Source organism: Gallus gallus, chromosome 3, assembly GCF_016699485.2.
Source record: "Gallus gallus isolate bGalGal1 chromosome 3, bGalGal1.mat.broiler.GRCg7b, whole genome shotgun sequence".
NCBI classification, from domain to species: Eukaryota; Metazoa; Chordata; class Aves; order Galliformes; family Phasianidae; genus Gallus; species Gallus gallus.
The window spans coordinates 52,985,304-53,008,675 of NC_052534.1; the positions used below are offsets into that span (position 1 = coordinate 52,985,304).

Genomic DNA, 23,372 nt, shown 5'->3' on the forward strand with positions numbered 1-23,372 from the left:
GAAAGTATACCACAGGCAATGAACTCCATCTAACAAGAATTACCAAAGCACTAGAAAACACTAAGTATATAAAAGTAACTGTCTAAGCTATACTTTTTGGTTAAGGGAACTCTTTAATTGACATCACAGGCATGTGTCTTCCCAGGTAGAGGACTTTGAGAGGTAAATTCAAGGGAGTGATAATCATACTATTTCCATTATTAGCCTGTTGTTATTTCTTTAGATTCTCACCATTTGCCAACATTGTTTTCTGTAGATTGCTGCTTTATATAGATGGATAGTAAAGGATGCTAAAGTCCTTAAAAGTAATCAGGGGAGAGCAACAAAAATGGGAGAAGGACTGGAAGTTATTCTGTATGAGGAAAGACTGAGAACACTTGGGATTGTCTACTCTGCAGGAGAGAAGGCTAAGAGGTGACCTCATTGCTGTCTTTGATTTTATGAAGGGAAGAAGCAGAGAAAAAGTGATAGCCTCTTCTCCCTGGTAGTTGATGACAGAATGTGTGGAAATGGCACAAAGCTGTGCCAGGGGAGGTTCAGACTAGATATGAGGAAAAATTTCTTTACCATGAGGGTGTTCAAACACTAGAACAAGCTTCCTAGAGAAATGATTTATGACTCATGCCTGTCAGTGTTTGAACAATGCCCTCAGTAATATGTTCTAACTTTTGGTTCACAATGAAATGGTCTGACTGTTGGCCTAGATGATCTTTGATGGTCCCTTCCAACAGAATTATCCTCTTCTCTTCTCTTCTCTTCTCTTCTCTTCTCTTCTCTTCTCTTCTCTTCTCTTCTCTTCTCTTCTCTTCTCTTCTCTTCTCTTCTCTTCTCTTCTCTTCTCTTCTCTTCTCTTCTCTTCTCTTCTCTTCTCTTCTCTTCTCTTCTCTTCTCTTCTCTTCTCTTCTCTTCTCTTCTCTTCTCTTCTCTTCTCTATTTTCCCACGGATCCTTTTACAGGTGTCTAAAAACCTGCTTTCTTCCTACTGATAGATGAGATAACTGTTTGGGGTCACTCAAAGATCAGTAACAAAACTTCACAGTAACTTAGGACCATCCTGGATCCACTTGCAGTCCGTTACAGACACAAGATATTTCTACTTTAACACATACATTAATATGCCCAACCACAACATACAGCACCAGTGTTTTTTTCTTGATTTAAATGAGATGAAAAGAACAACTGAAGTTATAGACGTCTGTCATATTGTTGGAACTGTCTGAGATATTTGGTAAGTTAAAAAGGAGAGCAGAGTAGGTATAAATAATCTTGATCTAGCCACTGGGAAGAAATATCCTCTAATTCATCACTTTGTCTGGCAGAAGAGTTATCTGGAAACTCTTCTGCCAGCTACTGAGATTACAAACCCTTTGTCTTAGCTGCTGTCTTCTGTGTTTGTGTGAAGTCAAGAATAGTATGCTCATGACTTAATATGGTGAATTCCCTGAAGCTGCTCTCCCTAAATGAAATTAAGATAAAACGGTGATAGTATGGATTATAAATCTTTTTATATCCCTCTTCCTTTGGTAATACTGCCACCAAAAATGAAGCGAAAGAAAAGGAATGAGGAGCCATAGGAAAGCCACTAGTCATCTTTTACTCCAACTAAGTTCTCACAAAACTTTAAAATTGAGCAAATTGAAATATGAGGACCAAACTTGGCTGTGTATTTTTTCCGTTTTTCTTCTGTGAAGGTACTGAAGCACAGGATTTTTGTGCTCCTTGTAGGGGTCACCCGCCCCAAGAGACAGGAGGGCCCCAGATCTGAGCAGCAAGTAACTTTTGGGTAGAAAGTGAAGACAAGCTGCATCTGATTGAATATATACTGTAACTTCACCTCATCCCACTGAGCAGTTTGAGTCAGAGGACAGAAGGGACCACTCTGAGTGCTGGGGATGGTAAGTGAGGACTCAGGACTAAGACCTGCCTTCGCACACTGCCTCAGCTGTCTGTGTGGTTTGGAGGTCAGCCTGGAGCTGTGGGGAAGACCTAGAGCCAAAATCTCGGAAGGGTTTGAGTGGAGCCCCTGTGCAAAAGACAGAAAGAACTTAGGGGTCTCTCAGATTTGTCTGGTCATCTATGTTATATAATATCTGTGGTTATACTCAGTGTCCTGACATCCTTCACCTCTGATAAGAAAGAAATTTCCCATCTGCATTTGAATCTTCTCTCCCCCTCCTCCATTCCCTCTTCTGACCACTCTTTCCACATTTGCTTGATTCAGCACTTTCAGGATCTGTGTGTGAGGCTGTTTTCTGTACACGCTAGCAAATAAACATATGGAGCAGTCCAACAAACCCTGCTCTTGCTGATTTCATTGCCTGCTGGGCAGTATAATGAACCACCACATAAACTCTTTGCCAGCAGTATTTTGAGATTAATGGTTGATAAAATAAGCCCAAGAATGGTAATACAAGCGCTGAAAAATAGACTCACAGATTTCTCAGAAGAGATGCATTTTACTCTTGCTATGCCCTGACAGGTATCTTCCCATGGGGCTGCAGTTTGCAATGCAGAATTTAATCGGATGTTCAAGATAATTAAAAACACATTTTGAAGTGCTTTCGGGAAAGAGATATGTAGAATGAAGGGAAAGTTCTTTGGACTTACAGACAATGATTTTACAGTTCAGTTCCCCTCAGCACTCCTATTAAAATGTTTCTTACTGTTACTTTCAGTCTGTTTGTAGATTTACAGTAACAGCAAAACAATTATGGACACTGTATTATCAAATAAAATGCACATTAGAATGATTTATGTTTGTTTTTTTTTTAAATCTCAGTAGCAGCATTTCATGCAGAGATTAGAAGAAACAAAAAATATTTTATTCACAAGGGAAAGACAAGCACAGAGAGAAATTAGAAGATTTCATGAAAATATACTGGACATCAAGATCCATATCTGTGCAGTGAAGATTCCATTTTTGGAGGTTTACTGGGACAACTAAAAGTCTCAGAGAACCTGACTCAGTAAGACTAGTAAGCTAGATAGAGCTGGCTTCCCTCTCTCATTTGCATGAGTTGTGGAAGCAGCGAATAGTTCCTGATGTTTACTTCAGAATTTCATGTCATACCTCAAAAGATGTGAGGTATTTCCTTTATTTTGCCCTTATCCTTTATACTTTCCCTCTGGAAGGAACAAATGGAAACACTAGAGGAATTTGCTTCCAAAACTTTATTTCAAAAATCCACGTGACTGTTATAGAAAAACCTATTCCTTAACAGATTGCACTGTGATTATGCCCTCTTAACATCTTCATATCTGAAATCAATACATATGCCCTCCTGAGTAGCCCAAGGGAAACAAAAGTGAGTCTTTTCAAACTCAGTGGAGCAAATTATGCTTTCAGTAAAACATGTAATTTTGGTCACATATTACATATGTATAAAAAAAAACTGCATATTATTTTACTTGGATACTTATTTATTTTCTTTAGAATATCTTGCTCTTTTCAAGGCTCACTGTCCCTTCTGGCACTGGAACTATATAGTACTGAATATGTGTGACACCACATTAATTTCCATAGCAGGGGATTATAATATTACAAACATGGGATTAGGTCCACTTGAAGGATCAAAGCAAGAAGAGAAGTGAAATGTGAGGACTAGACCTTTTATTTACTTATTTATCTATTTGCCAGGCAAACAAATAATACAGTTAAGAAGAAAGCAACTGGCCAAGTGGATATTTGCCACTTAACCTGAACTCCTGTTCCATGGGCATATTGGATTTTACCTAATACATTTTTTACCCATAGAAAAATCTGGAGTTGTTTGTTTTCTTTTATTTTCCACTGCAGTAGAGCTATTCAATACAGAATCTGAAACAATATCCTGGGGCTATTTTCATACAATTTAGCATCTTGTATTCATGTGCATTGGGGAACAGCTACGCTTCCCGTTCACATTGCTAAGTTGTTGCAGTACATTTTTGGTTGATTTTTCCATTGATGCTAGAGCAGTGTATAATTAGCAGTGAATAACTTGTTCCATGAATTCAACCTCATTTTCCCTTTTGTGGAATGTCCACAAATAGATAAAAACATATCTCTTATTCCATTTCAATGTAAATGAAGAGAAGCTTTCTGTTTTAAGTTCTGAAGGTTTCTGAGCGTTTTGCTGCAATTATTCAGTAACTGAATTTGGATATTAAATATGCGCTCAAGAGTTATGATTTTTCACTTAATTACCATGGTTTTTTATAATTTAAGAAGTGTTACTATTTCAGGATGATATATTAATTTGAGAAAAACTAGCATAAATTTGTTGAGTGTAGGGGTTATTTGTGTGGCTGAAGAAAGAAAACTGAAGTGACATATTACATATAAATGTCATGGACAGAGGGGGAAAATAAAAAAAGAAATAAAAAGCCTACAGGCTGAAATAAAAATACATATAAATTTAAAAACTGCACCTTGTTTCTCTGCAAGAAAATGTGTAAAATCCTCTCCCAGCATCCTTAAAACGAGTTGTGATATCTTTCTCAATGGAATAACTGGTTCATTATTCAGGAATCAATGAAGCCAAGAAACCTTATTTTGTTTCAAAAAAGGCAGGAAAAGATGCTTGATTTTCAAGTTTCTTTTTCACATTTTTTTTCTTCTGTAATGTTGTGTCAAATCCTACCTTCCTTGTTGTCCAAGTAATAGTCAGTTTTATCTTTATGCTTAGATTGAAGTTGAACTATGTAGAGCAATGATCCCTTTCATAGGAAATTTTCATAGCAGGTCTGAAAATATATGTATTAAAATGCATTCTTTATAATTTATTTTCATTCATAAGTACTGCTTTTCTTGAAGAAAATGAAGATGCACATCTATTACAAACTTGGAGAAAGCATACAGTGATTAATCCATTTTAACTACCTCTTAATCTAAGGGTATTACCAAGACTACTTACGTACTCTATGTTTAGCTGTTGAATAATATGATGACACAGATTCACTTCTTAGGGAGAACAGGGTGAACAAATTAAGTCTCTGAACCACCTTTGGTAGCTTTACATTGATTTCTTATTAGAGAACATGCATGCATGGAAAAAAATTTTGGAAAATAGTAAAGATGTGATGTGAGTCAAAGTATCCAAAGTACTTACCACAGGCAAGTAACCAGGCAAAAATGAATACAATAAATAACAGACATAATTCCCCATTTGTCAAGGCTGAACCCTGATCCCTAAAACAACCTGAACAACTCTCCAATACCTCCTTTGCAAACTGCTAAATTAAAGTTGTCTTTGAATGAACTTTGCAAATCAGACTTATGTACCTAGTGTATATTAAACATAGGTATACACTGCCAGTGCCCGACTGACGAAACATCAGAAAATCTAATTGTGTACTTAATTTGAAGATCCCACAGGGGAACATAGGAACTAGAGAATTCTCCATTGAAAACAATTATGTGCACTCTGGGCTGTGCACTCTAGGCTGGAGAGTCAGGAGAATTTATAAGAAAAAAAAAGGAAGAAAAAACAGTGAGCGAGAGCATTTTTTTTTGCCAAGTGTATTTATCCACACTGAAGATTAATCCACAAGAGCATAGAGGCAGAAGATTAAAGAACTAAAGACAGTCTTCATTCCTTGCTGTATTTTATTTTTACTTTGAAGATGTTTGAAGGGATATGTCCATAACATTGAATTCTGTCAAGCACAAGGCATTGTTCATGAAACAGATGTCCAATATATTTGTACAGTTTGAGTAGTGGCACATACATACAACTGCACAACAGAAGCTAGACTCTCACAGAAGCTGCAGAGGAATTTATCATATGTGAGTAAGGAATAAAAAAAAAAATCCTATTTCAAACCCTGCTTTGCTTTCAAGCAACACTAGAATTAAGATTCTATTTGCAGTGAGGATAAGAGAGTTTTGATGAAACATTGTTCCCAATAAAAATATAAATTCCTCATCTAAAATTGAATAAAAATCAGGAATCATACATAGTATGGACATTCTAAGTTTGTACGACAGAATAATAACAGAGAAATTAAAATTTAGTGTGTTATATTATGGACTTAATTAAAATATCAGAGGCATTAATTCAGTCAGATAGTAGAGCTGTGTTTAAAAATATCCTTACAGCCTAACATTGCACACATACTTGGCTCAATTAAATAAAGTATTGATGTGTATGCATAGACAACTCATAAGACATAACGTGCCAATTTTTTTTGGTACAAAAAATTTGCTTAGTTCTAATATTGCGTAGATGAATTTCCATTTATCAAATATCATAATACTGCAAGGCTAGATGCAGTAATTATAATTTTTGAAGGAAAAATAAAACTGTATCATGCAGAAACATTCTATGTATATTGCCAAAAAAGACATAAAATAGGCTCTGTAGGGAATTATGACTGAAGAAAAGCAATAAGAATGTCATAAACAATATAGCATCTTGAACATGTCAGGGAAGGAATGACTTTCTATGCATTCTTTAAATCAAAAATATCAAAAAGAAGGTATTGATTCTGGTAACATGTCCTGGTTTCAGCTGGGATAGAGCTAATTTTCTTCATAGACCTTGATATGATGTTATGATCTGTATTCAGGAGATAAACACTGTTGATAACTCAGCAATGTTTCTAGTTATTGCTGAGCAGTACTGTACAGAGCCAAGGACATTTCAGTTTTTCAGCTTCTCATAGTATCCTACCAGTGAGGGAGGCTGAAGGGGCACAAGGGATTGGCAGGGCCAAATGGATATTCCATGCCATATAACATCTCATGAAAAAACTACAAAACTGAGACGAGATGGCCGGGGGGACAGCTTCTGCTTGGAAACCAGCTGGGCATTAGTTGGTGGGTGGTGAGCAATTGCTTGTGCATCACTTTGAATACTTATCTATCTATCTATCTATCTATTGTAAATGTTCTTTCCCTCTTTCTTTTCTGTCTGTGTAAATAATTTTTATCTCAACTTGACTTCTACATTTTTTTTCCAGTTCTATCCCCTGTCCCACTGGGGGTTTGGAAGCAAGTGAACAGCTGTGTGGTGTTCAGCTGCTTATTGGGTTAAACCACAACATAAAAGAAAATACAAGAAAGATAAGGCCAAGATGACTTAAAGAATTCTATAGACAGAAATTTGCAGAAATTTGAACACAGAAATTTTGTTGAAAAGCATTTATAGAAAGTGAAAACACACATAACCACCAGAATGTGTCTTGAGTCAAGGCAGGTCTGAAATTCTACCCTGAATTTCTCTTCAAAATTCATCATAGCAAGACTATGGATACATACACTGTATTATTCTAGTACTTAACAGTTATTTTGGTGCAGTTTTTACTTAGTTCTACAATGCGTAGAAAGCCAAGAGATTTTGGAAATGGCCTAGCTTAACAGAGGCCTTTTCAAGATGACATTAAACTGAACTTTGTTTTCAGTATTTTCTCATTTGATGCCATATAAAAGAAAGGAAAAAAAAAGTGCCTTTAGTCTAAAAATAAGATTTGGGTTTAAGGACGTACCTATATATCATTTTCTTTGACCAAAATGCAGAATTCTTTTAACCAGATGCAAGCAACAAAGGTGAAGTTTTGACACAGTTTAAAGGCTAAGAAAACCTTCTATCAACTCAGAGGAAACAGAATTTCACCTTATCTCTTACAGAACAGAGATAAATAGTTGCTCAAAAAGACCAAATATCCAAGTGTTATATGTTGTGAAAGTAAACTGCATACACACACCATGAGTCCTGACTCCAAGAATAAGGAGCTGAGCACCACTTGTATTGTAACATACTTATGAACAATCTTTTAGGGAAAAAAATGTGGTCAAGATACTTTACAATTACTTTTTGAGGAAGAAACATGAACTGCCTGTGCTAATTTTCTGTCCTAGATGTTGCTGTTCAAGAAGGAAAGGAAAACTTTCAGAGAAAATCATATATTTCTGTGATCTAGAATCAAGCATAGCAAACCTCTGAAATTATTTGCATTCCAAGCACTGCAAGCCTTTCTAATTCAGTGGAAACAGAAGCTAAATGATGGTGATGTTTTTGGATTGATTTGTTTTGGTCTCAGCATCAAATACTCTTTCCAGTCCTTGGAGCTACATTGTCAGAGATTGCTGTCTATCTATTGTCCCTAAATTTAAGCATGAAGCCAAAGAGTATTTCTTTAGACCTTGATGAGAATTTTAGTATCTGAAATAAAAGTACATGCATACAATGATTTCATTGGCTCACATGAATTGGGTACATACAACTGAATTACTAGCATTTTTTTGTGCTGCCAATACCTCTTTTTTGAACTGTGCATACATATAAATGGCCTTTGCAATTCAAGAGATTGATATTTAGGACTTGTGGTGTCTCTATGAGCATTGGCTTGTACAGCAACATCTCATTTTATCTTCTTTACCAATTTAGAATCTCATGCAATGTTTCTTAATAACTGTAATAAAGTGGCTCTGCATAAAAACGTGATAAAAGAGCATTCTGCCAGAAAACAGAAGGCAACTTCTTTCTGTCTTACCTTGGATGTACTCTGTACACTGAGGAACTGATAATTTTTTTGGTCATGTGCTTTACAGTCTTTTGACAACTCTGGATTTTCATGTCGGACAACTGCAGAAAGTCCATTATTAAATTTTATAACTGGAATGGGAAGTACTATAATAAAACAGTGTATTAAATGAACAAAGAAAGTGTGATAATGTGTAGGTAAAAACTGGCCCAGTGAATTTAATAAGACAGATTAATTTATTTTGATGGATGAACCATCGGCTGGATAAGGAATTGGCTGGATGGTCACACTCTGAGTGTTGCGATCAATGGCTAAATGTCCAAGTGGAGGCTGGTGATGAGTGGTGTTCTTCGGGGGACCCGGGACATCTTTGCTGGTGACACAAACAGTGGGACTGAGGGCACTCTCAGCAAGTTCACAGATAACACCAAGCTGAATGGTGCAATTGATATGCTAGAGGGAAGGGATGCCATCCAGAGAGACTTGGACAGACCAAGAGGTTCGTCCATGCCAACCTTGTGAAGCTCAATGAGGCCAAGTGCAGAATCCCGTACCTAGACAAAGGCAATCCCAGGCGAATATACAGGTTTGTCAGAGAATGGTTTGAGAGCAGCTCTGAGAAGAAGGATTTGGGGGTGTCAGTTGATGAAAGATTCAACATGAGCAGGCCATATGTACTTGCATCCTAGAAGGCCAACCATATTCTGGGTTGCATCAAGAGAAGTGTGACCAGCAGGTTGAGGGAGGTGATTCTGCCCCTCCTCTCTGCTCACATGAGACCTCACCTGGAATAGTGCATCCAGTTCTGGGTCCCCCAACACAAGGAGGACCTTGAGATGTTGGAAAGAGTCCAGAAGAGGGCCACAAAGAGAACTGGAGAACCTCCTCTACAGGGACAGGCTGAGAGTGCTAGAGTTCTTTGGCCAAGAGAAGAGAAGACTCCAAAGACACCTTATAGCAGCCGTCCCGTACCTGAAGGAGGCCTACAGGAAAGTTGGGCAGGGACTTATTAAAAGTGTGTGTAACGCCAGAACAAGGGGCAATGGCTTTAAACTGGAAAAGGGTAGATTTAGACTACATATTAGGAAGAAATTCTTTACTGTATGTGTGGTGTGACACTGGAAAAGGTTACCTAGAAAGGCTGTGGATGAGCCAACCCTGGAGGTGTCCAAGGCCAGGCTGGATGGGACTTTGAGCAACCTGGTCTATTGGGAGTTGTCAATGCCTACATCAGGGGAGCTGGAACAAAATGATTTTAAAGGTCCCTTCCAAGCCAAACCATTCTATGATTTTTTGGTAAATTCCATGAATAGTAGTCAAAATGGTCTTTATCAAAATATGTAGGACGTATGATATGCATTAGACCAGATATTTTTCTTCGTATTTCAGACTTTCCATTACCTTTACTAAAACTGTGATCCAATGTTCTTTTTGCTGTATTTTTCTCTTTTTTTCCCTCTTGAAGTAAATGAGTGCACTTGCATTTAGTTATAAGGTTGCGCAAATTCTATCTTGTTAACAAGTAAATAGTTTGTCTGATATTTTTACAGAAGTCTGAACATATGTAAATCCCTTGACTATTACAAAACCATGAAAAGTTCTCACTCTGTTTATAAAAACAGAGTTTATTAAAACTGTTTATATGATAGGTGCATGGGGTTTTCCTTTGTAGGCATCAGACATTCACTCTTCGTTACTTCCTTGATTAGAAAGGGAGTCTGGGGAAAGATTTCTTTATACATTGCCAAAATATTAGATATAACTTATGTATCACAACCTAGGCAAGTTGCTAGCTCTGTGAATTTCATTCACTGGCCTTTTCAAAAGCCACTCCTAAACTATTGTTTGCTTAGGTCATTTTTATCTTCTAGTGTCACTACTTCTTGCTTAGGTCATTTTTAGTTTCTTCCTGCCTACCCTGTCAATTCACTCACGGTTTTTTTTTTGTTTTTTTTTTCAGAAAAGACTGCCAAACTTGTTTACCTTTCAGTAATTAGTTTGTCACTTAATAGTAATAGTAATTCAAATGAGAGAGAAATAGTTCACCATAAGATGAAAAATGTAGCAGCTTGAACTATTAGCTGCCAGAGTTACATTATGTAGAAGGAAAACTTGTGCACAACAAAGGATTCCCTAAGGATTTCACAAGCAAGAAACTTGAACTTGTGCCAACAAATTAAATCCACAAAGGACAAAAGATGCCCAATTTTTATAATTATGGTAATGAAGTCATGGACATTCAGCAATTCTTTATGGAGGTATTGAGGGAAGCAGAGAGAGGTTGCCTATGAATTAAATACTTACTGAGGATTACAGGTTACGTGAACGAAATTCGGCCCCTCCTATATGTTGACACCTTTCTAAATGTCTGATTACCTGTATGCCCAAAGGTGAAATTGATCTTCATTGCCTATGCATGAAGTTGTGTAAATACAGTAGTTGATATGTTCACTTAGGCAGATAGCAACTATTTTGAGGTTTACTCTCTTGTATTCTATCTGAACATAAACCACATCTGTTCAGAAACTGGGTAGTGTTATGGTCTTCTACCTCACAAGTGTTTTGGATAAAAAAATGATTTACTTCAGGGATTCATCTCAGAGGGAAACTGACCATTACCTCACCAACCACTAAAAAGAGAGCTAAACAACTATTAACTTTTTTTTTTAAAATTATTAATATTCTTGTCATTGCACACAATGGGAAGCTTAGAGATGTCTGAGGAATTCTAGGAGAGTAATGCCCTGGGATACTCTATCTGAATCCAAGAAATTAACTGTAGACATTAGTTTAACTCCAGCCTTTGATGTTTGAGTAGTTCACACTGGTATCCTCAAAGAGAAACTTAAGTGACTGTGGATTTGAGATAACAAATATATATATAGTTTGTTATTCATATAACAGCAGAAATGGTTTGGGCCAAGAGTGATAACCCTGTTGAAGATCACAGCATCATGGAATCACAGAAGGGAGTTGGAAGGTACCTTAAAGATCATGCAGTTCCAGCCCCCTGCTATCAGTAGTGTTGCCACCCACTAGATCAGGCTGTACAGTGCCACATCCAACCTGGCCTAGAATGCCTCCAGGGATGGGGCATCCACAGCTTCTCTGGACAACATATTCCAGTGCCTCACTACTCTCTGTGCAAAGAATTACATCCTAATATTTTATCTAAATCTCCTATCTTTTTGTTTAAAACCATTCCCACATACCCTGTCACTATCAGACCACGTAAAACATTGATCTCCCTCCTGTTTATAAGTTCTCTTACAGATGTTCCATCTCCTTGAGTATTTCAGATGCCCCATATGTAATACTGCCATGGTGTGTGGATCATTCGAAAGAACACTTAAAAAAAGTAAGCAGTGTTTTTCACAACAGCAGTAATGAAAAACTGACCTAGCTGAATTGCTGTGTCAAGATTTCTAGGCCTCTGGTTTGTCAAAGAACAATTTTCTGACTGGTATATCGGGTATTGAGATCTGAGGAGGCAGAATGAGTGGAAGAGGGCTTCCCTCTCTGACTACCCATTAGGCTATCATTGATAAATTCTGATATATAATTATGATTATAATTCAGCATAAAATGAACATGCAGAAAACGTAAGGAACAGGAATCTTAAGGCTCTGTAACTTCCTGCTGTGGAAATAGAGGTTGCTTTCAGTCTAATGACTAGTTTAGATCAGTATTTTCTCTTTCTAAGAAGGGAAAAGGACCAGACAAAGACAGAGACCTTAACACTTAGATGAGAGTAATATTTTTCTTACACTGTTAGTTGCAGTTGGATGGTGTTGTTCTTCCTAAAGCAACTGTAGTGAAATGAAAGACTAAATAAAATAGTAATAACTCTGTTAAAGAAGGGACCAGACACAACGCTATCAGAAAGTATTTGAATTCCTAATTCTGTATTGCATGCACAATTCTTTTAGAAGAAGAAAAATTCCAAATCAGGATATTAAAAAAATGTATTAAAAATAACTGTACATTGCAGACTTTGGCAATATTTTTTTCATGGCAGATGTTTGTAGACATGGCAACACCATGCAAGCTGCAAAATACTGACTACAGAATAATACACACATCCTCTCATAAAGTCTCATGTTTACCCTAAGGTTGAATTTCAGAAATGTAAGCTGCTTACAATAGCAGTATGAAAAATATGTATATTGTCACTCAGAAAAATTTGTAAACCAATAATGACATAAAATTTCTTTTGAACTGATAATATCAAATACATTTAAAATAAAATGTAAGTGTGAGTGAGGGTTTCAGAGGAGTGTAGGTATAACATCACTGAGTATGTTTTACAAAGAAATAGTAGAACAAGAAAGATGCATTACTAATAGAGAAAAAGTCATGTTTAAGAAAATAAAATTATTCAGAGAAAGTGTTTGAAAATTATCACTTAAGCCTGTCAGTGCAGATATACTAGAATTTCTTTTGAATAAATTAGTCCTGTAAGATTAGTTTCAGAATAGATATAGTTTATTTAGCGGGGTTTAAAGGTCTTGATATACCAAACTCAAAGAAATTTCTTTAATATCAATGAAATAACCCTTACTCTAATATGCAGAAACACCATCATACTGTTGTATATGTCAAAGTGTTCCACTCTGAATGATATACTGATACTTTTAAAAACTGAAGTACACATATGATACTCTGCTTATTAAACAGAATATTGAATCTAAAAAGTTAATCAAATAAAGCAGCTACAAAGCCATCGAAGCTGCTCCCTATGTATTCTTCTGGAATTCATGTAGAAATAAATAATGAATTTTGAGTTTATTGCCACAAAGACAAACAAACGAACAAACAAACGAACAAAAACAGAAGGTATGTCTTAGTTTCAAGAAACAAAATCCCACTGGACTCATGCCTGGACTCATGTCTGAGCTCCATATTGAATGACTTTCTCTTTAGTATATGCAAAAGTGTTGTAAATTAAGCCTTTCACCTTAGAAATCAATGCTACTCAGAATCCTGATTTTTTCACTGGAATTGAAGGTAAATATCAAATTTTTAAATAAAAATTTATGCTAAATGTTTAAAATTTTTTTGTATGCGTAGACAAAATTTTGTGCATATAGTTCATGCATTATTATTATGCTCACTTATCTTGGAGGAAACCACAGATCAGTGACTTGATTTCCTTTATTTAACACTAATTATTGAAAGCATCTAGAGCATAGCATGCTGCACTATCAACTTGTGCTTACCTGAATAAGCACACAAATTTTCATCCATTCTCAGTACTGTATCAGGCAACCTTTGAGTCTTCAGTGTATATTCCTGTTCAAGTAATGCAATAAGATTCGACTGTGATATTAAATACAAAAAAGAGCATTTTTTCAAGGAAAAAATATTTGCAGAAAAAGGTTGAGTTCAAAAAATCATCATGAAGTCATCTGCAATTGTCATCTGCATAAACAGTAGGAAAAACTTCAAAATAACCATAAATTAGATAACAGTTAAAGTAAAAAACACAATCTTTTTATACACTAGGTATTTTAGCTCTAATAGCACTGGATAGAATAGAACTGATTGCACTTGCCACCCACGCAGAGTGTCAGAACAATATGCAATATTTCTTCCTTAAATTATTTTTAACTACTTTTGTATTGTACACTCATTTTATGAATTTTGTATCTTATCCAAGAACCATGGTGAGAGAAAACATGCAAAAAACTGGTATTAGGACATATTTATGAGTTCAAATATAATATAGAGAGTACCTATTCAAATATAGACATGTGAAAAATCTCTGACCTGGAACTGATTTTACAAGATTATTCTAATTTCATTTGAAACTACTATGATGTAGCAGTTTCCATAAGGCAAAAATATTTGATGGAGACCTCTACCACTTATATCGTTTTTTTAAATCAAAGTTGGGTTACCAAATCCATTATATCATTAAAAGAGTTTGTTTTTTTAAAAACACAGGTAGTATTAACTAAGAACTTTTCAGGCAACTAAGGAATGTTGAGCTTAAGGAAAGGAATGTGGAAATTAATTTCCCTGAAAGAAAGAAATCACTGGTAATTCATCACAGGCGCAGGAAAATTGATTAGCATTTAGGAATTAATCACCTGTGTTCCACCAAATCCACTAAAAAGAAAAATGATAAAAAGAAAAAAAATAGACTAAGTAGTTGTAGAACTTAAAGAAAAAAATAAAATATAGATTTATTAGTGGCTGGAACAATCAATGTGTGGGAATTATGATTTTGGCTAACATGAAAACCTTGAACTAATTCTCTGAATTAGGCTATTCTGGGTTGGAGTTTAGCAGAAGGAGATTCACAAACAATTTGAAATTAAATAACTCAAGGAGAATAGTTTCTGATATCAGTTATTTAAATGTTTCCAATATTTTTGAGTTCAGGCACAAAAATTTTATAAAACAATTTATCTATCTGAGCTGAAGAGATACAAGTACAAGTCCTATGACAGACTAAATATGTGAACTAAATTTGAAATAAATAAAAACTTACAAGATATACACACTGTGAGAAGAAATGTTCAAAGGTCCATGATGAATATTCTATGGACAAAAAACACATCTTTTTGCTAGCATATATTATTTCTGTAATTTCTTCTCTCATGTTCCTCTAAAAGTCCAGGTAACAATGTTTACCTAGAATACATGCCATAGATATAAAGACGTTAAAGGTCAAGGTGAGCTTAACTTCAAGGACAGTGGGACCATGACATGTACATTTTGTAGTATTTCTTTTGCAATGACATTTCATAAAATCTTGAAGGAAACTGGTCTGTATAAACAGTTAAGAATCATCTGCTTTTGGATATATGAATGCCTTTGTAGAGCTGCTTTATAGACTGACACTCCATTTGAAAGTGTCTTGGACTAAATTTAGTTTAAATTAAAAACAAATAAACAAAATCAGAAAGAAATGAAAAGAAAAGAAAAGAAAAGAAAAGAAAAGAAGAGAAGAGAAGAGAAGAGAAGAGAAGAGAAGAGAAGAGAAGAGAAGAGAAGAGAAGAGAAGAGAAGAGAAGAGAAGAGAAGAGAAGAGAAGAGAAGAGAAGAGAAGAGAAGAGAAGAGAAGAGAAGAGAAGAGAAAAGAAAAGAAAAGAAAAGAAAAGAAAAGAAAAGAAAAGAAAAGAAAAGAAAAGAAAAGAAAAGAAAAGAAAAGAAAAGAAAAGAAAAGAAAAGAAAAGAAAAGAAAAGAAAAGAAAAGAAAAGAAAAGAAAAGGATGAATGTTCCAGGGGAAGGCATAGCTATGTTGCTCTCTGGAATGATTTAACATCTGCTTGCAGAATATCTGCAATAGATAGATTTTTCCAACTTTAGTCCAGGGCTTTCAACACTCTCCCATCTCCTCTACGCAATTGCTTTCTATGAGATGAGGGAGGGTGTTTCTGACAGCACTTCTTGATTTAATTTCATACTGTTGGGCAACAGCATATCAGCCATAGTGCACCCCTGGTGGATTTGTACAAGCTGGGGGATATAGCAATATTCTATTGGATTTTTTGCTATCATAGGCAGGATGCCAGACACAACAGATAGAATTAATTATTAACAGCACTGCTATCTTTTTAACTTAGCTTCAAGGCACTACTGTGTTTGCTCTCACCGATGGTGATTATTTTTCAACTGTTCTGAGTATAATGAAATGCATATGCTTCTCAGATCTGAACCCTTAATCTAACGGGTTATCTGTTGTAATCATAAATCCTATAATCCCCCAGATATGCAGGTATTGGACATTGTGATCTAAATGGCAAAGCTCTCTGATGGTGGCAGCAGCATATACAAGATAATGCTGAAGAGCATGCTCTAGCAGACATGCAATACTACAAATTCATGGAGGTTGTCTGTTAGGAAACTATACCTGCCAATTAACCAGCTAAATTTTGTACTATAATTGAGTAATACAAATAATTTAGAATCACGGAATCATAAAATCGTATGATCATAGACCAGCCCAGATTAGAAGGAACATCAGACGGTCATTAAATCCAGTTTCTTGTGGGAAAAGAGAATCCTGTCCAATCTCATCTTGAAAGCCTCTGGTGATGGGGATGGTATCAAGTCCCTAGGGAGCTGTTCCAGTGATTAAATGATGTCACTAAATATATATATGTATATATATATATATATATATAAGACAAAGCTTGTTCTGTTGCATCCTGTATCTGCTGCCCCTTTACTTCTCCATATGAATCCTTGTGAGGACAGACCCGTACTTATTTGCATATGACATCTGTAATGCTTCAGGGAGGTAAGTATTTCCTTTCAAGCCTGTAAAGTACCTTAAATGGTAACTTATTGTGTCAAGGGTATACTTCAACATCTTTCCTTTTTTATTCCACCTGGAAATTGTCATTTCCAGTATCTTTATAATTCAGTACTGTAGTGTTATTTCTCAGTCAACAGCATCTTTTTAGTGTTCTATATAAAAATAAATAAGTAAATATTAGCAAACACTTGTCTCTATATATGATATAATTTTTAGTTTAAAAATATACATGAAATTAGTTTTTCACTCCTAAATCAGTCAGTAAACCGACTGGGGCAACAGATTAAGATTTAAGCAACAGGTTGGAATGGAATAAGAAGGAGACTTTCAAAGTAGCCATAAATACACACATAAATAGCACACGCTGTTATTTTTTTTTCACTAAAAAAATATTTACAGAATATTTATTGATCCAAAGGAACCAAAACTGCTCCTTATATAAAAGAATGCCTATTTTGGAATCCAACTGGCAAGTCTGGGGAAAGCAATTCCTTTTTAACTGGCCAAAGTAATTACAAAAGGAAGTTTTTAGCTTTCCTAATCTAAGGGTTTTCTAGCTTAAACCTATGCACAAATTAAAAACCTTGTCAAATGTTATGACTCATTTTGGGATAATACTGATAAAAAATAATTTCAAGAAAATTTCCCTAGTTTCACATGCTGAAGAAGTTACAGTTTTCAAAATGCAAGCAAACAGGTCTCATTCTGGAGAAAGAATATTGCTTAGCATAATTCAAGAGTTTAAATAAAATTAAATTTTATTTTGTTTCCTTTTACATTTTTTTTACTTGTTGGTTTATTTATTTTATATGAATCCTTAAAATATGATTAATACTAAAACATGAGGTTGAATTCTTTTAAATTATTTCAACATTTCATGAATACTTCAGACAATATTACACCAAAACTTACCATAGATTGTGAAACAATGAGACATCTCTGAATTGGTCATAGTGATTGTTTTTGTTGAGAATTCTTCTCATTCTCTCTTGAGATCCTTCCAAGACCAGCTACCTCTAAGACAAACCTGTTTCATTAAACTAATGGTTTTATTAAGTACTTGGGGGGAAAAAATAAAAAGAAAGAAAAAAAAAAGAGGCTAGAGTGGATACTTTCACAAAAGAATCACAAAGAGAAAAATATAATATTTGCATTAGTCACTTCTCACTTTTTTTCTTCTTATGCATAAATATGTAAAAAGGATTCTAGATTCAAGATCTGCATTTCAAAAACGTTGTAATGAGTTTTCTTCTTTAATGTTAATAGCAGAGAAGTTAAAAAGTGACAATTCTTAGAAACATCTATTTTAAAATATTACTACTATTGAATGAAACCCTTCCCCTTCATTGTCAAATAATTCAGTCACTACTTTTACTACAGATTTGGACTACAACTAAAAATGATTCTAGTATATTAAACACAAACAACTTTTAAAAATTATGGTTACATATTTTCTGATTTTTAAGTGCAGAGTGAGTGAAGAACATATGAGGGCTGTTCTGAAAGTGTCTCCTATTTTATTATGTTGGCCCACAGCATCAAAGGCAGATGGTGATGGTACAGCAGTAGAGGTTGAAACTTCCCGCCAATATCCCATTACATTTTGGTGCCGTGTGACAGATGGTAGCAGAGGGGCAGTCTGACAAAATAGTGTCTGACATGGAAGTGCCTATGAAGCAAAGGTGTGTAATCCCCCATGTGGAAAAAATCACAGCCACTGACAGTCATTGACCAAGCGCAGCTGTCACACTGCAAAATGAAGAACATCTCAATCAGCTTATCCATGCGAATCAGCTAATGGTGGTGACTATGTTGAAAAATGATATTTTGTAGCTGAGAATTTTCTCTATCAAACTGTGTTATCTGTTGTAGTTTTCAAGGAAATAAATATGAGGCATTGCTTTCAGAGTGACCTATGTAACAAAGTAAGATTTTCAAAGTGACTTTGTAAGCTGTAATACATTTAATATACTGCAATGGACTATGTGGTCTTATATAACCAGAAGATTACATGGTATAAGGCTTTTATTGTTTTCACAAGCTGATAAAATCTGAAGTTAAAAGGATCAAAAGAAAGAACAGGAGAAAAGTAACAATAAAGATATTTGTCATATCACTGCATTCCCTTCACTCAAGGCATTATTTGACAGCTCGATATAATGCCAATTGTATAGTTTCTGTTCTATAAAACAGAATGCTAAGAGAAAGGAAAATGTAACTTCAGCTCTTGAAAACACTAGCACTTCCTCAGGGTGAATGCATTACAGATATTCTTTTGGTAATCAAGGATGCAACTTGCAGTTGATCAGATACGGTAAACAAACATGTAATCTAAAAATTCTTTTAGCTAAAGACTTGCTACAGATATACAGCCACTCTGTTGGAGGTTACATTAAAGGTTATTATTTTTTAAGCAATATCTGCAATCATTGTTATATACAATAGAATACCGATTATTTTAGATTATTTTCCTTTTTATTTTTCTGATGTACTAATTCTGGAAGGCTAGTATTGCTGCAAACCATGTAATTCTTGGTTATGCTTACAAAGAAATGAAAGAGTGCTTAGCTGATATGTAACTAATGACAAATAATAAGTAGTTCTTACTCCATAAATAGCATAACAAAAATATATATATTTTTCAAGAATACTGAAGCTTAACTTCTGGAGAAGATTCTGGAGGGCTAGATATGGTTCATTTACTGCATCCTCTCTTCCTATACTCCCACTACACTGAGACCACTTCCGTCACACACGAGTAAAACAATTCAAATCAGGGAGGAAGAAACTCATTATGAGAGTGGTGAGACACTGGAGAAAGTTGTGCCATTATTGAAAGTGCTCAAGGTCAGTTTGGGTGGGTCTTTGATCAACTTCATCTCCTGGAAGATGCCCCTGCCCACATTAGGGGGGACTGGAATTATACGTTCTTTATAAGTCTCATCCAATTCAAAGTATTCGATGATTATTTTCTATGAACTCTTCTATTTTGAGATCACAGTTTGGAGGAACACTGCTAAGTATGAGGAAGATTAATCTTATTTGAATGTAATCTGTATTTCTGCAAAATAGTAATAATAATAATAATCATTACATGCTTTGCCAAATAGGAACAATATATTCCAAATACATTTTACATCAATACTGCAAAGACTAGCAGTATTTTTATAGCAAGATAGAGATTTTCAAGGAAGGTAGAATCTAAAACCCTGATATTTACTGAGTGAAAGTAACTGCTCTCCTTCTTTTCACTTTCATGTTTGTTGAACAAGATTTGAGCATTATTGTGTGGTTTTGCAATTCATTCACTTGCTTGTTCATTTGTTTTCATGCAGTAATCCCCACAGAGCAATGCAGAAAACAACTGAAATGTATGAGCAATACTATCTGTTCTCCAATGTCCATGCGGAAAGAAATGAAAATTGTAATTATTCACTGTGTTAAATAACGTCCCTTTAATGTATAACATTTATTTGGAACGTTAGAATCCAATTACCATATAGTAATAAAGATCCTTGCAGTACTATATCTTTCAGCACAAGGGACTTATGTAGCTAGTTTCCATCCATTATTTGTACATTTCTGATTTGTTTAGTACGAAAGTATAATTAGAGAGAAATATAGGAGAATAGATAACAGCTCAGTTTTGTCAGAAATATATTCAAAAAATATATAACACAAGAAAGCAAAGATAGAGCATTAAAAAAAGAAAGGGGCAAAGCATTTAACCAGATAACTTAAGCTGCAAGAGAATCCAATTGAAACAGGAGAAAGGTGGTTGAGTAACTGAGTTATATGTGACCCTGTTAAAGATGATCAGAATGAGCTCCTGAAATAAATGTCAATATGATCCAAAATACTCCCAAGGGATACCAGAACTAAGACAAGTGACAAGCAATTGTGTGTCTTTGTCCTACAGAACTGATGTTACTGTCAGTATAGCTAGAGATAATATCAGCCAGCACACAGAATTTCCTCTGAAATATAGAATAAATTTATGTTCTGACAGACAAAACAGTATAATCACATTGCTTTTAACTTCGAAAATAATCATATACATGAGGTCACACACAAAAGGAACAAACTCATTGTATATCTATAAGAAGGGCAAACAGACAAAGAAGCTTGTAAGAGAGAGAGGCTGAAACATTCACTCTGTCCTATAACTGAGGCTATAAAACAACGTAAATTACATATGGTGTGAATCCAAGTGGATAGAAACTTCCAAAATCTGCAGGCAAATATCTTCCTCATTATGAGAAAGTAAAAAGTTAATGGACTGCAGATGAAACAAAAAAAGAATTGTGAAACAAAAATATTTTTCTCCATTTTAAAATTTCTGTGCCAAATTATAAACCACTTGGGTACACCACAAATACTATTGGCTTTCTGACAATAATGTCTCCCAAATAGTATCACTGGTATCTTGTTGTACAAAAATATCATATTTGATTAGGAATTTAGTTGATTATGACCAACAATCAAATGAAGAATTTCTGCTGCTATGTATCTGTATAGCTGCAATTCAGAATAACTACTGAACCACACTATACATGATCCTAGAAAAGACAAGCTTCTATTTTCAAATTTTCAAACTTTGAAATCTTTGGAAAATTGTGTCCTTTGAAGATGAAACAATATAAAATTAGTATAATCCCAGTCAACATTAGAAGTCTTATTACTAAGGTGATCTGTTTCTCATGGGTACACAAACTATGAAATAATTTTAAAGCAAAATGGAAATGTGCTACTACTTTTTGCTCTTTACTGCTCTGCTGTTTATTGACTAGCTTTATGGGCAAATACTGGTACCTGCAAATACCTGAAGCAAAATTCCCTCATGTTTCATTGTTTCTCCTTTAAAAATATTGTCCTTACATTCTCTCACATGTTGTGAGAGAATATAAAGTAAACCAGGCACACTGTGTTTTTAATTTTCTCAACATAACATGCACAAAAAGTTCTGTGATATGTAAATTGAAAGGATATTTCTGTAATTTTTATATTATCAATAATTTATGTGCAGTTCTGACTAACCAGAGAGGTCCCAGTCAACTGGAGGTTGGGAAGTGTCACCCTGGTCTACAGGAAGGTTATGAAGGAAGATCCAGGGAATTACAGGTCTACAAGTGTGATCTTGGTACGAGGAAAGGTTATCATCTTGATATGAACAGTTTGCTGGAAGAATAACTGATGGGGAGCTAGGTTCAAGTAGTCCTAGTGAATGGTGTTCAATTCAGTTTGTAACTGGAAGTAGGCACATATAATCCCCAGGACTCCGTTTTGGGACCAGTATTTTAACATTTTTAATACTGATTAGGATGAGTCGACAGAGTGCACGTTCAGTAATTTTGTAAATGATGGCTGGACTGTTAATCTACTTGAGTGTAGGAAGGCTTTGCAGAGAGATCTGTATAGGCTACAGCAATGGGCTTTGTGTGAATTCAATCCCATGATATTCAACAAAGCTAACAGTTAAGTCCTGCACTTGGTTTACAGCAATCCAATGGGGTGATATATGCTTGGGGAAGTGGGGCTGGAAAGTTGCCTCACAGAGAAGGACCACAGGGTTCTGCTCAACAGCTGGCTAAATATAAGCCAGAACTGTGTCCAGGTAGTGAAGAAGGCCAATGGCAGGCTGGTCTGCATCTGAAATAGTGTGGTCAGCAACTAGAGAAGTGATTGTACCCTTTTATGTGGCAGTGGTGATACTGTACCTCAAGTATTGTGATCAGTTTTGAGACTCTCGCTATAAGAGAGATGTTGAATTGCTTGAGAGTATGCAGAGAAGACCACCAAAGCTGATTAAGAAACGAGAAACTAAGACTTATGAGGAGCAATGGAGGGAATTGAAATTATTTGATATGGAGAAAAGGAGGCTTAGAGGAGACCTCTACAAATATCAGGAAGGAAGTTGAAGCCAGAAGGATGTTGGTCTCTTTTCTCATGTTACAGGTAACAGAAAATGAGGAAAATGTCCCTAGTTAAACCTGGTGAGCTTTCAATTGCATATTAGGAAAAAATTATTCATGGAGAATGTGATCAAGCACTGAAATGGGCTCCCAGGGAAGTGATAGAGCCTAGATATTTCAAGGCTCTATTTTGCCTTGCATTCACAAATGATAAGAATAAAGTTGATACCCAATACAGCAAGTAGCAGATATAATTGTATTTCTTTAAAATTAATAATAAAAATAATAAATTAGAGTAAGAGGAAAGAAATGCAGCTTCTTTTTAGTTCTAATGTGGTACAATCTAAGACAAATAGATTAACTTCAATATTTTCTTTGGATAGTTAAACAAGTTTGAGATGGGTAATGTGCAATACATATGTGATCCTATTTATGTTAAAATTAAGAGCACTGGGATGTACTTTCACCAGTGACTGTGTGTTCAGCATTCATTTTCTGCACTGAATGTTTAGTATGTAGCATTATAAAACATTTGCATTCTTCATGTGTTTTGCTTTATTACAGTACTCAGAAGCGAAGGAAAAGAATATATAGACAGATGGCATACATATTGATAATAAGTGTTTTTTTACCAATTCCAAACAATTATTTTGCTGTTTTAGCTAGCATCAAGGTTGAGTAAAGTGGCTTTGAATAAAGAAATTAGTCAAACATTTTCTTTTTA

The 23,372-nt window shown here is 35.2% G+C and overlaps 1 long non-coding RNA gene across 6 annotated transcripts in view; it reads right to left on the bottom strand.

Annotated features, from left to right (window-relative positions):
- Positions 1-23,372, bottom strand: part of LOC101751538 — an 85,365-nt gene that overhangs the window by 27,979 nt on the left and 34,014 nt on the right. For all 6 annotated transcript variants that reach the window (XR_005858940.1, XR_003074507.2, XR_005858943.1 and 3 more), the window contains exons 4-6: positions 17,649-17,763; positions 14,963-15,105; positions 13,686-13,758 (exon numbers count right to left, since the gene is read on the bottom strand). This is a non-coding gene — a long non-coding RNA (uncharacterized LOC101751538). The remainder of the gene's footprint in view (positions 1-13,685; positions 13,759-14,962; positions 15,106-17,648; positions 17,764-23,372) is intronic.